This window comes from Urocampus carinirostris, chromosome 2, assembly GCF_059441175.1.
Source record: "Urocampus carinirostris isolate Australia breed hairy pipefish chromosome 2, RoL_Ucar_1.0, whole genome shotgun sequence".
NCBI classification, from domain to species: Eukaryota; Metazoa; Chordata; class Actinopteri; order Syngnathiformes; family Syngnathidae; genus Urocampus; species Urocampus carinirostris.
Genome location: NC_142350.1, coordinates 26,742,878 through 26,754,154, shown reverse-complemented (window position 1 = coordinate 26,754,154; position 11,277 = coordinate 26,742,878).

Here is an 11,277-nt window from a genome sequence, read left to right as displayed (position 1 = left end):
TTGCAATACGTCCAACCACGTGAAACAAAAAATCACAAGGGGCCATAATAGGTTCAGAGCTTTGGGGGTGGGCAAAGTACGACCCGCCAAACAAACAAAAAAAAATATTTTATGTATATATATATATATATATATATATATATATATATATATATATATATATATATATATATATATATATATTAGTATATAGTAAACAACTTATCCCCATTGTCTTGTTGTGTGTCTGCAACAAAAATACTAGAAAATTACTACAAAACTAAATATTAAATGTATTTCCTGAAACAGGTTTAACATTTTATTTTACACTACAAAAATACAACTACAGTCATACCAAAAATACTTAAGAAATACTACAAAGATAGCAGTATGGAAATACTTCAAAATGAAAAATAAAAATACAAAAATGCAACAAAAACAGGACTACAGTAACATTACGATACAAAACTTCTGTTTTTATGACAGAAATACTACAAATATACTACTATGGAAATATTACAACAGAAATACTCTACTACAAAATACAACTACAGCAATACTCCAAAAATACTACGGATATACTACAAAAAATATATTATGGAAATACTACAAAGTAAAAGTACAGTAGTACTATAAAAATACAATAGAAATACTCAAATACCTGACTGCATAAAAACTGCAAAAATAACTCAAAAATACGACTCAAGTATTACTAGAAAAATACTATAGGTATACTACAAAAATGTATTATGGAAATAGTACCAAAAAATACCGTATAAATACTACAGAAACGTACAGTGATACTATACAAATACTAAAGAAATACTACAAAATAAAAGTACAGTAACACTATAAAAATTCTACAGAAATACTAAAGTAATACTACAAAAATACTATTGATATAAAACAAAAAATATATTATTGAAATACTAGAAAAAATAGTACCGTATGAATACTACAAAATGGAAGTACAGTAACACTATAAAAATGCTAGAAAAATACTACAAAATAAAAGTACAGTAATACTATAAAAATACTACAGAAATACTACAAAAATCTGACCGCCTAAATACTACAAAAGTAACTCACAAAAACTACTCAAGTAATACCACAAAAACAATATGGATAAACTCCAAAGATTCTACTATTCTACTAATACACCGGAGCCTCCACAGACTATGCCGTTATGCCGCAAGTGACACTAGCCGAGCGAAAGAGGAGTATTTCTGACGCTAAGTTTACATTTTTGTTTAGTTTCACTTTTTAAAAAATGGTTTTTCTATCATTTTTCATCATATGTAAGCCTTCCCTGTCCTTATTTAACGATGGGGTGTGTAGCTTGAGGTGGCCTTAAAAAGTTTAAAATTAAATATTTTCTCCATTAAGTATGTGTTAAAAATGCCCACCTGAGTTCAAAGTGCCTTAATTTATTTTGATTCCACCACGCCTATCTGTTTCTATCTTTCTTTTAGCATCAGTGTGCCCGCCACTGTGCGCATCGCTCTAAAGGGAAGAGTGATTGGTTGATATCACTCTCGTGGTTGTGGTTTTCTTTTATTCCAGGATGAAAATGGTGAGAGTAAGAAAAGGACAGTTTTAAATACAGTTCAAATGCCAACCCAAACCCCAAAGAAGATGAAGAAGAGAGAGTTTATTCAAGTGAATCTAAGAATTTCACAAAAAAAAAAAAAGAGCTGCGATGATGATAACAGCCAGAAGGTGACAGATTAGCTCGCCTTTGTAGCATTTTTATTTGACCCGCAGGGTCCTGTGAAATAGTGCTGCTATGCTGTCAAGACAGGTTCCGGTTGCTTCACTTTTTTCACGTTTCCGGCTCATTTTTGAAGGTCAGCATGTTCCGTTAGGCAGACGAAGTTGTTTCGGACTTCGGTTAAAAAAAAATTCCGATTTCCACTTGTCCTGGAAGCGGCGGCTCTAACAGTTGCCATGTCAAAATGTTTTCATTTTTGGCATACATTTTTATACTGCGGGGCAGAAAAATGTGATCCCGGGCCGTAACTGGTCCCTGGCTCGGACTTTAGACATGCCTGTTTTAAATCATGGAGTAAACTTATTGGTGTCACTTCCATTTTTCAAATGCACCATCTTTATTTTAAAGTCAACAGCTTCCCTATTTGTATTTTGATGCTTGTCTGCGGGGAATCTTACTCATTAGAGGAAACCCCCCTTGTTTGACAACGAGCACGTTTAGTCAAGCTTCTTAACGGATATTGTGTATTATGAAGCGCCTCTATTGGTAAAAACTTGAATCATAAAAAAAAAGAATATCGATTTGAATAATGAGCAGAAATACACAAACAAAGTGCATTTTTTGTATACTCGTAGCTTGAGAAATTTGTATTCATATTACATAACATAGGGCTCACCTAGAAAGAGCTGACGTGATGTCAGCCATTTTGATGTTACAGGTACATCTAAAGAACAAAAACCTTGTGAAATGCTAGCCAAAACAAACAATGAGAACCAACTGGAACGCTTTGCGCACTTTGAGTCTTCGTACTGTGTATTCTTTCTTGTTTTCTGTTGTACTACACGATACAGCAACATCTAGTGGTCAAATATTACACAGTTTACCTTTGAGCACAGAAATTATATATATACATATATATATATATGTACAGGCTAACTTGTATTTGTATTTATGTTACATACTGTAGCTACTATTTTGGTTTGACTCTCATGACTTTTGTTCTAGAACAGTCGTAAAAGAAATATTTGTATTTATTTTTTCTACTGTTAAAGTTTGCAGTTATTTGGCAAAAAAGGAAAACATTTTTAGAAAATATTTGTGCTGTTTTTATCGTGACTATAAACTAACTAACTCAAAAGGGAGGGGTTCACTAATTCAACGATCGTGACATTTCCAGGCAAAAAGTATCGAGATCGATCAATACAACCCCGTATTTACTATGGTTCGGATCGCTACCAAAATCTCGGTATCACACACCCCTAGTGATAAGTTAAAAGAAGGGAGAAAGAAACAGACTCGACTTCAATCCATCTTTTCACATCACAAATGCACATTCCATTTATGGATGTATACTGTAAAACGTCAAATCCAGGCAGAGGACCCAATCTTTGATGGGACAGTGTGTAATATTTAGTGCCTCTAAATGGTACCAAAAACAATTTACTTAGTAAAAACATTGTTTGAAAACAGGGCAAAAAAACTGAACTATAATTTTCATATTAAAAAAAAACCTTTGTATTTTGTACTTTTTTACATAGTTGAACCCCTGCCTAAGGTCTCCGCCTTCTTTGTTTGGCATCTTGCTGCTATGCTATGCTCTTGGCACTAGTTTTGTTTGCATTAGACCATACAGTTACATCTAGTGGTCAAATCTTACACACTAGGGTTTTAAATAATGTTAACCTTACTGTCAAGAACGGGACAGGAAACAGGAAGCAGAACCCACTCGCGTAATGTTACTCACAGTTTATTGGGGAGAAGAGGAATGAGCGCACACTCGATCCGGGGATCGTTGGTCGTTGAAGTAGATTGATCGGAATGAGGAAGTGGTCAAAATCAAACAGATCGGGGCAAGAACAAGAAGGAGCAAAACACGGGCAAAAACGGGGATTCACAGGTTTGGCAAAACAAGAGCAAAAACGGGGATTTACAGGGCTTGACATATCACAGCGGACTTTAGCAGGAGTTTCGCAGATGCTCCGACACCTGGCGACTCACAGACAGCGTTTAAGTGGTCAAGGAGCAATCTGCCAACGCGTTTCAGCTGGTGTCCATGGGCGGGGCCAATTGGGCGCCGTGGCAACCGTGACAGAACCTGGCGCCACACGGCAGGCACCAATTGAGCGCCATGGCAACCGTGAGACCTACTTTATCTGTTTTAAACTGATATGTATCCTCTCGAAGTAGTACTCGAAGTCTGAAGTTTCATCTTGGCAGTATTCAATCGAGCAAATCGAAACGTGCAAAGTTCAAATACAGTGTCCCGATTTTGTGCCACATCACCGAAAGTCTTTACTCATCATTTCTTGACAAAAGTCTCACCAAGACCGTTCAGGTTGCGTCACGGCTCCCTGACAAAAGCGGGGTTCACGATGCCGCCCACGTTTGGATGACTCAAGTCTTGTTCCTGCTGATCCAAGTCCACGTAACGAACACTCTCCGTCGAACGGACTGTTTTAAGGACGCAATTCCGTTTTCTGTCGATGCTCCAAAGACTTTCTTCACGTCGGCTCAAGAAATCCTCCAATTTGACGGTATCATCCTTGGGCCTTCCCCAGGAGATCCTCCTTTGACTCTTTGTGATGAAGCTGGAGGATTGCAGGTTACCCATTGCATGGCAGGAAGGTTCTTGAGTCCAAAAAACAAGAAAGAAGATATTTTTGGCTAGATTGTAAATGGACTGCATTTATATAGTGCTCTACCAGTCACTGAAGACCTCCCATAGCGTTTCACAAAGTACTTCATTCTTACCTATTCACACACACACTCACTTACACACCTATAGTGGAGTCAACCATGCAGGGTGCATAACTGCTTATTGGGGACATTGGGGGTTCAGTGTCTTACCCAAGGACAATTCAGATTTTAACCCAGAGGAGATGGAACACTTCCCGGCTCCTTCCACACTCAGTGTGGAGGAGCCGGGAATTGAACCTGTGACCTCTTTGGTCCCAAGGCGACTGCTCTACCTCCTAGGCCTGATTGTGTTTTAAAGCAAAATTTACAGACAGACCTTTTTAACAATTTATTCAATTTTAGCTAGTGGCCCTTTAAAATGACTTGTCATGCGGACATTAACGACTAGACTGATGGCAAAATGGTGAATGGCATATATAGCTCTGATAAACAGTCACCTAAGACCTCCCAAAGTTCTTTACAACGTACTTCACACTACCCAATTCACACACCGATAGCAGAGTCAGCCATGCAAGGTGCTTACCTGTTTATCAAGGGTATTGGAGTTTCAGTGTCTTGCACAAAGACGCTTGGATATTTAGTTTGAAGGAGCCGGGAATCGAACCTGTGACCTCTTTGGTCCTTAGGCGACTGCTCTGCTTCCGGAGCTACTGCCGCCCCAGAAACTCAAAAACATTCAGTAACATCATCTTAGGAAGCAGAATTACCTGGTCTGACGCTGAACACCGAGCCTGACCGCTATATATAAAATCCGTTTGAAGAGATTTAGTACTCATCATCCGGGTAACAATACAGGTTGATCAGTGTTGATTAATGGCCCACTCAATCAAGAGCACACAATGTGTTTCAAAGAGGAAATGTTCACCTTTGTTGATTCATTTACAGTGAACTGAGAAGAGTTTAGGATCAAGTCCGATTTTGCTTTTTACATTTTTTTAAAATCATTTTTAGCATTCTTAAATAACGGTACCAGTGTTGGGAACGTAACTTAAAAATGTAATTACAGTAGTCGGTTAGTAAAATGTGGCTATTTTTCTAAATAATAAAGCAACTTTATGAGGTTATGACTGATGTTTGTTTAATATATCGCAGCTGTAGTTGCAATAAAGGATTTATAGCCACGAAAAAATGAATGAGGGTTGGATTGACATACCTGTCAACCTGTACGTATGTTATGCATTTTCAGACGTGTACGACGTACAAGGAAATCTGTAGGGAAAAACGCAAATTTGTCAATTATGGGTACCATCCGGTATACACCGACTATCACGAAACGGCAAATCAATCAAGTCAAACGAGTTCGCCGCTCTAGCCTCTATCTCTGATCATTTCTTTTGTGTTGCAAACGAAGCGAGTGGTTTGATGTAGTGAAAGGAAGTCTGTCTCTTTTTAGAGAACCGGCTCAACTCATTAAAGTGAGCCGGCTCTCAAACGGCTCCCTTTGTTTGATGCATTCTATTACGAATTATTATGTTGTATAAAGAAGTTAAGAGAAAAGGAAATATAAAAGGAGAAAATGAAAAAAAGACAGGTTTGTGGTTATCCCTTTAATCAGTATATTACCAACAATAATTTAATGCAGAAAATGGATTAATAATTTGAATAAGAAAATTCTCCTTAATTATATTTGCATGTATTTTTTCCTTATACAGTGATCGTCCAAGCTACTTCATTTGTGAACTTTTTTTTATAATAAACCTCATTCATGTCGAGCAACTCAGTATCTCACGACAAAATGTTAATTAACAATATATATGACATAACGAGTTTGTATGTTCTCCCCGTGCTTGCGTGGGTTTCCTCCGGGCACTCCGGTTTCCTCCCACGTTCCAAAAACATGCATTTCAGGTGAATTGGCCGGTCCAAATTGTCCCTAGGTGTGAATGAGCGAATGAGTTGTCTGTCCCTGTGTGCCCTGCGATTGGCTGGCAACCAGTTCAGGGTGTCCCCTGCCCACTGCCCGGTGATGGCTGGGATGGGCTCCAGCCCCCCCGCGACCCTAATGAGGATAAGCGGTACGGCTGATGAGATGAGATAACGAAACACATGTACAACATGTTAAACTACATAAATAAACACGTTTGGAAAAAAAAAATATGTTGTAAGATTATTTTGTATTTTGTAAGGGAAAATACGACAGTTTGTAAGGGCATGGAGCCCCAGAGCTTGACAGGTATGGATGGATTCAGACTAGTAATGACCTGAAAAACAGGCAAATAAAGGAAAAAATAAGCAAAATAGGAAAAGTATTAGAGAAATAAGGTGAAAAAAAATTAAAAGGCTGGGATAAAAAAAGAAGAGAAAACGAGAAAGATGGGTCATAACATCTCATCAGCTGCACCGCTTATCCTCAGTAGGGTCGCGGGGGTGCTGGAAGACATCCCAGCAATCATCGGGCAGTGGGCAGGGGACACCCAGAACGGGGACAGACAACTCACTCGCTCAGTCACACCTAGTGTAACAGAGTTGAAATTTGATTGTTTTGAATGTTTTTTTGAATTCTCACCAAATCTGTGTTTTTGTTGTATTACTGTTAATATTCCGGTACCTCATTCAGTTGTTAAGTCATGGGCGTCTGCGACTGTTCTTTTCGTTTGGCACTTTATGGGCTTCAGCGCTTGCCGTAGCTTAAATAAGTTTGTAAGCGTTGAAGGTAAGATGTGCCCAATATCAGTTGGATAAAAAAAATGCATATTTTGCTAGACATTTGAGCTGCTTTCGAAATTATTTTTGTATATAAAGATATATAAGTTGTTCTAAATGATGTATATTAAAAAAGCACTAAATAAGAGGTTAAGCAATACAGCTTGAAATGAAGATGCAACGTGTTTTGATGCAAACACGCCACGAGGTGCGGCCTGTTGAGTGATGACCCGTTCTTTTGTATCTTTAATATTTTAGATAATTGCAGTCGTGAACAGAAGCCCCTGACTTTTGTATTGTTTTGTTTATTGAATGCAGGTACGTGTGAAAGTTATGTTCATTGTTATTATCGAAGTTTCATTATTAATGTGCTCGCATGTTGTCTGCTTGCTGTAGCTTAAAATAAGTTTGTAAGCGTTGAAGATAATTGCAGTCGTGAACAGAAGCCCCTGACTTTTGTATTGTTTTGTCTATTGAATGCAGGCAATAAACCCAGAGATTGTGAAACCTTGTGTCGTGCATGAAAGAGGGTCGCTACACTAGGGACAATTTGGACCGGCCAATTCACCTGAAATGCATGTTTTTGGAATGTGGGAGGAAACCGGAGTGCCCGGAGGAAACCCAGGCAAGCACGGGGAGAACATACAAATTCCGCACAGTAAGGCCGGGGGCTGGATTTGAACCCACTCAGGAGGTTCTCACGACCTCAGAACTGTGCCGCACACGCGCTAACCACTGCCCCGCCGTGCTGCCATGGGTCATAACATTACGCACAAAATGAATTAAACAGTAAGAAAAAACTTAATCATTTATTTTTTTTAATCTACCACAAGATGTCACTGTGTTGTGTAACCCATTTAAACTTTTTTTATACTAAGCAACAAACGAATTGGCTAGTTAGGCCTGTTCTTTCGCTAACAACACACCACAAATCAGACTGGAGTAAAGTCAAAGATGTAAACGGCACTCTCTGCCTAAATATGACCGGTTTTGTCCCGTAGGGGAAATGGCGCAGGTTAAATGTTGGTCCGTGCAATCATGACAGCAGGGGCGATTTTAGGGTCAGAGCTTTGGGAGTGTCTGTCGGATTATTATTATTTTTTCCATTTCACTTAAAGGGACAGTGTACAATATTAAGTGCCTCCCAGTGTAGAAAAAAACCCCAACAATGAGTAAAAAAAAACCCCATCGATTTCAATAATAAGCATAAATAATTTACATATATTCATAGGCTGAGAAAATTGTATACTTTTACATAGCAGAATACATACCTGGTAGTCGCTGCCATGTTTGTCTGGCTTGCTGCTACGCTGTGCTCATTTGGCACTGATTTTTGTTTGCATTTGACAAAACAGTGCCATCTGGTGGTCAAAATGATTTAGCATCATTCAACACAGGGAGTGTTACTTCCCATTTGTGAACCCCACTTACCACCGTGTGGTTGGCAGAAACACTGTTAGTACGACATGCCCGGTGTTTACTTCCCGTATGTCACAAGAGTACAACTCTCACATTTCTTTAAAGATTTAATCTCTGTGTTGAATTGAACAACACGTGAACTTCAAGTGCGATAACTCATCAATTTATGAATATTTTTTGACTTCTAATCCCTCAAAATGTTTCAATATAGTCTTTTATTTAGTTATTCCTCTCCATGCCCCTTAGGACAGTACATATCCTAAAAGTCAAGTCATGTTTATTTGTATAGCCCTTAATCACATGGAGTCTCAAAGGGCCGCACAGATAATTGCAAACAACTATTTTTACACCATCCCCTGATCTAAAACCTACATGAGGGCAAGGAAAAACTCAAAAAGTGACGATAAAGAAAATAACTTAAGTGTATATACATTAACATTCAATTTGTAAGTTGAATATTTCATATGGCTTAATTAGAACTTCATATTAAGCGAAAAAAAGACAATTCTCTCTTTCAATACTTACCTTTTTTGAAAGTAGCAGTTTTTTCTAGGACAGTGTACATGATTTGGATGTGACCTTGTAATGTGATAACTCAATTATTTATGAATATTTCTTACTTCCAACCACTCAACATTTTCGGTGGAATCAGACATATCTATACATATGCGGGGTTTAAGTTATTTATCTATCCCATGAACTTGAAAACTGACATCGTTTCAGTCAGTATTGGATGACCCAGTTCCTTGTCCCACAGGCTCTTTGAAGACTTGTCTTTTGACTTGGTACTTTCCAGCTAAAATGAGAACTCATCTGAACAGTCTTAGGTGTTTGGGGGGAAAAAAATCCCTAAATTCAGATTTTCCCTCCGCAACCAAATGCAGAGCTTCATTGGCTGAGCATCTCCTTACCTGTCAGTGTTGGTAGGAAATAGTCGCTGGGTTAAGTTGGCCCCCTATATACATTTTGCCGAAGAGGTCACGATCTACTCGGATTCAAACAGCTGCCCAATAATAGCTGAGTCGAACAAGTTTTGATTTGAATTGTTAATCTTCCCCAAGGGAATCATTCAGATGTTTCTTTCTCATCAATGAATCAGTAGTGTATATTTGAAGCGGCGCGGGGTGAACAGGGCTATAAGTGCTTTGGCTCTTCCAAGAGGCACACACACAATTCAAGTTCAAGACACAACTAAATTGTTGATATACCACGATGTGCAAGACCAGCGTCATGGGGGCTGCAGTCAGTTGTTTGCAGGCAAATAGATGATAATGATTATTATCACATTTGGACTTTGGCACCACTTAATACATGTTTTTACTTTACATACAATTGACTCCACGACCCCAAAGAGAAAAATACCCAAATCCCAGAAAATGCATTGAAAAACACGAAGTTTGATGAATCAAAGATTATGAATTTAAATGGCTGTCTACACATCTAAATAATGTGTAGCATGGTTTGTGTGTATGCCCCTAAGACCAATATCATATAAATTACAGCACAACGGCACTTGGAACATCTTCATACTCTCAAAACCCGTGGGAAACTGGAGCTCCCAAGTGTACTTTCAATGCTCTCTTTGATTGAAAGTTTAAAAAAAAGCATGAAAATGTACATATGTACCACCATGCAGGTACAAGGGTTAAAATAATTTTTGGTTGTCCTCACTACTTCTTCCAAAAAGTAACTGAGTTACTCTATTGTAAAAGTAACTAGTTACCAGGAAAAGTAAGAGCAGTATTTTCTGTACTTTAAAAAGAAGTTGATGTATGTCAATGAATTTGAAATCTTCTGAGCAGTGGTCAAGTAAGTTGTATCAAGAATAGACAGGAAGTGTAATAAAATCTTGTAATATTTATGCACCTCACCAGAAACAGATTTATCTTACACTTTAAGTGCAACAAAAAATAAACAACATCAATAGCTTTTTCGGCTTGGCGCACTATAGAGTCGGCTTTTTCGTCTCCCAAATGACTCTTCATGTTGTTTTGGTTGCTTAATCCTTAATACATATTTAAAATGTACTTTATTATGAATGACTTGAAAAGCGGAGAATTAAGCAGAATTAACATTCAAACGTTGACACAAAAAAAACACAGGAAACATTAATTCATAAATGTATAAATCTACAAAGAAAATATATAATACAAAACGAATTTACCCTTTTTTTATACTCTACAAATTTAAAGTCCAGAGCAAAGAATCCCTGAAAAAATGTATTTTGAGCAACCACAGGAGAAAAATAGCATCTCGAAGGGAGCCGGCTCCCACTTTCAAGAGCTGGCTCATAGAGACGTTTCGTTCACGAACAACACGAGTCGGGGTGCCTTATTTTTGTGCAAATCGGCACCAATTGGCATTTTTTCCCCGCATATTAGTAAATACTGTATTTATAACGACTAACTATATGTAGTTGCTATTTTGAATGGTGGCATGATCCTAAAAGACCTGAACGTAAACATACTTGGAAGAGAGCAGAAACCTGCTTTATTCAAAGTAACGTACCGTTTTTGACCGTCTGTAAACGATAACGGTGTTGTAACGGAAAAAAAATGGAATCAGTTTTATTACCTCGTAGCTGAAAAAAATAGCACCGCTACGTAACGGCGTTATTTAATATGGCGGCATTCCCAACACTGCTGATATGTCATTTTTCCAATGCCTATATATGAAAGCACACATCTGGAAGGAGTGCAATCTGGGGGAAATTAATGAAAGAAAGATGTCCGACAACCTAGAATTATTCAATAGTTGTGGACAAAAAAATTATCAACATGACATGATACAGATATTTTTTAGGCCAGCAAAAATGCCTTGCAGACCCT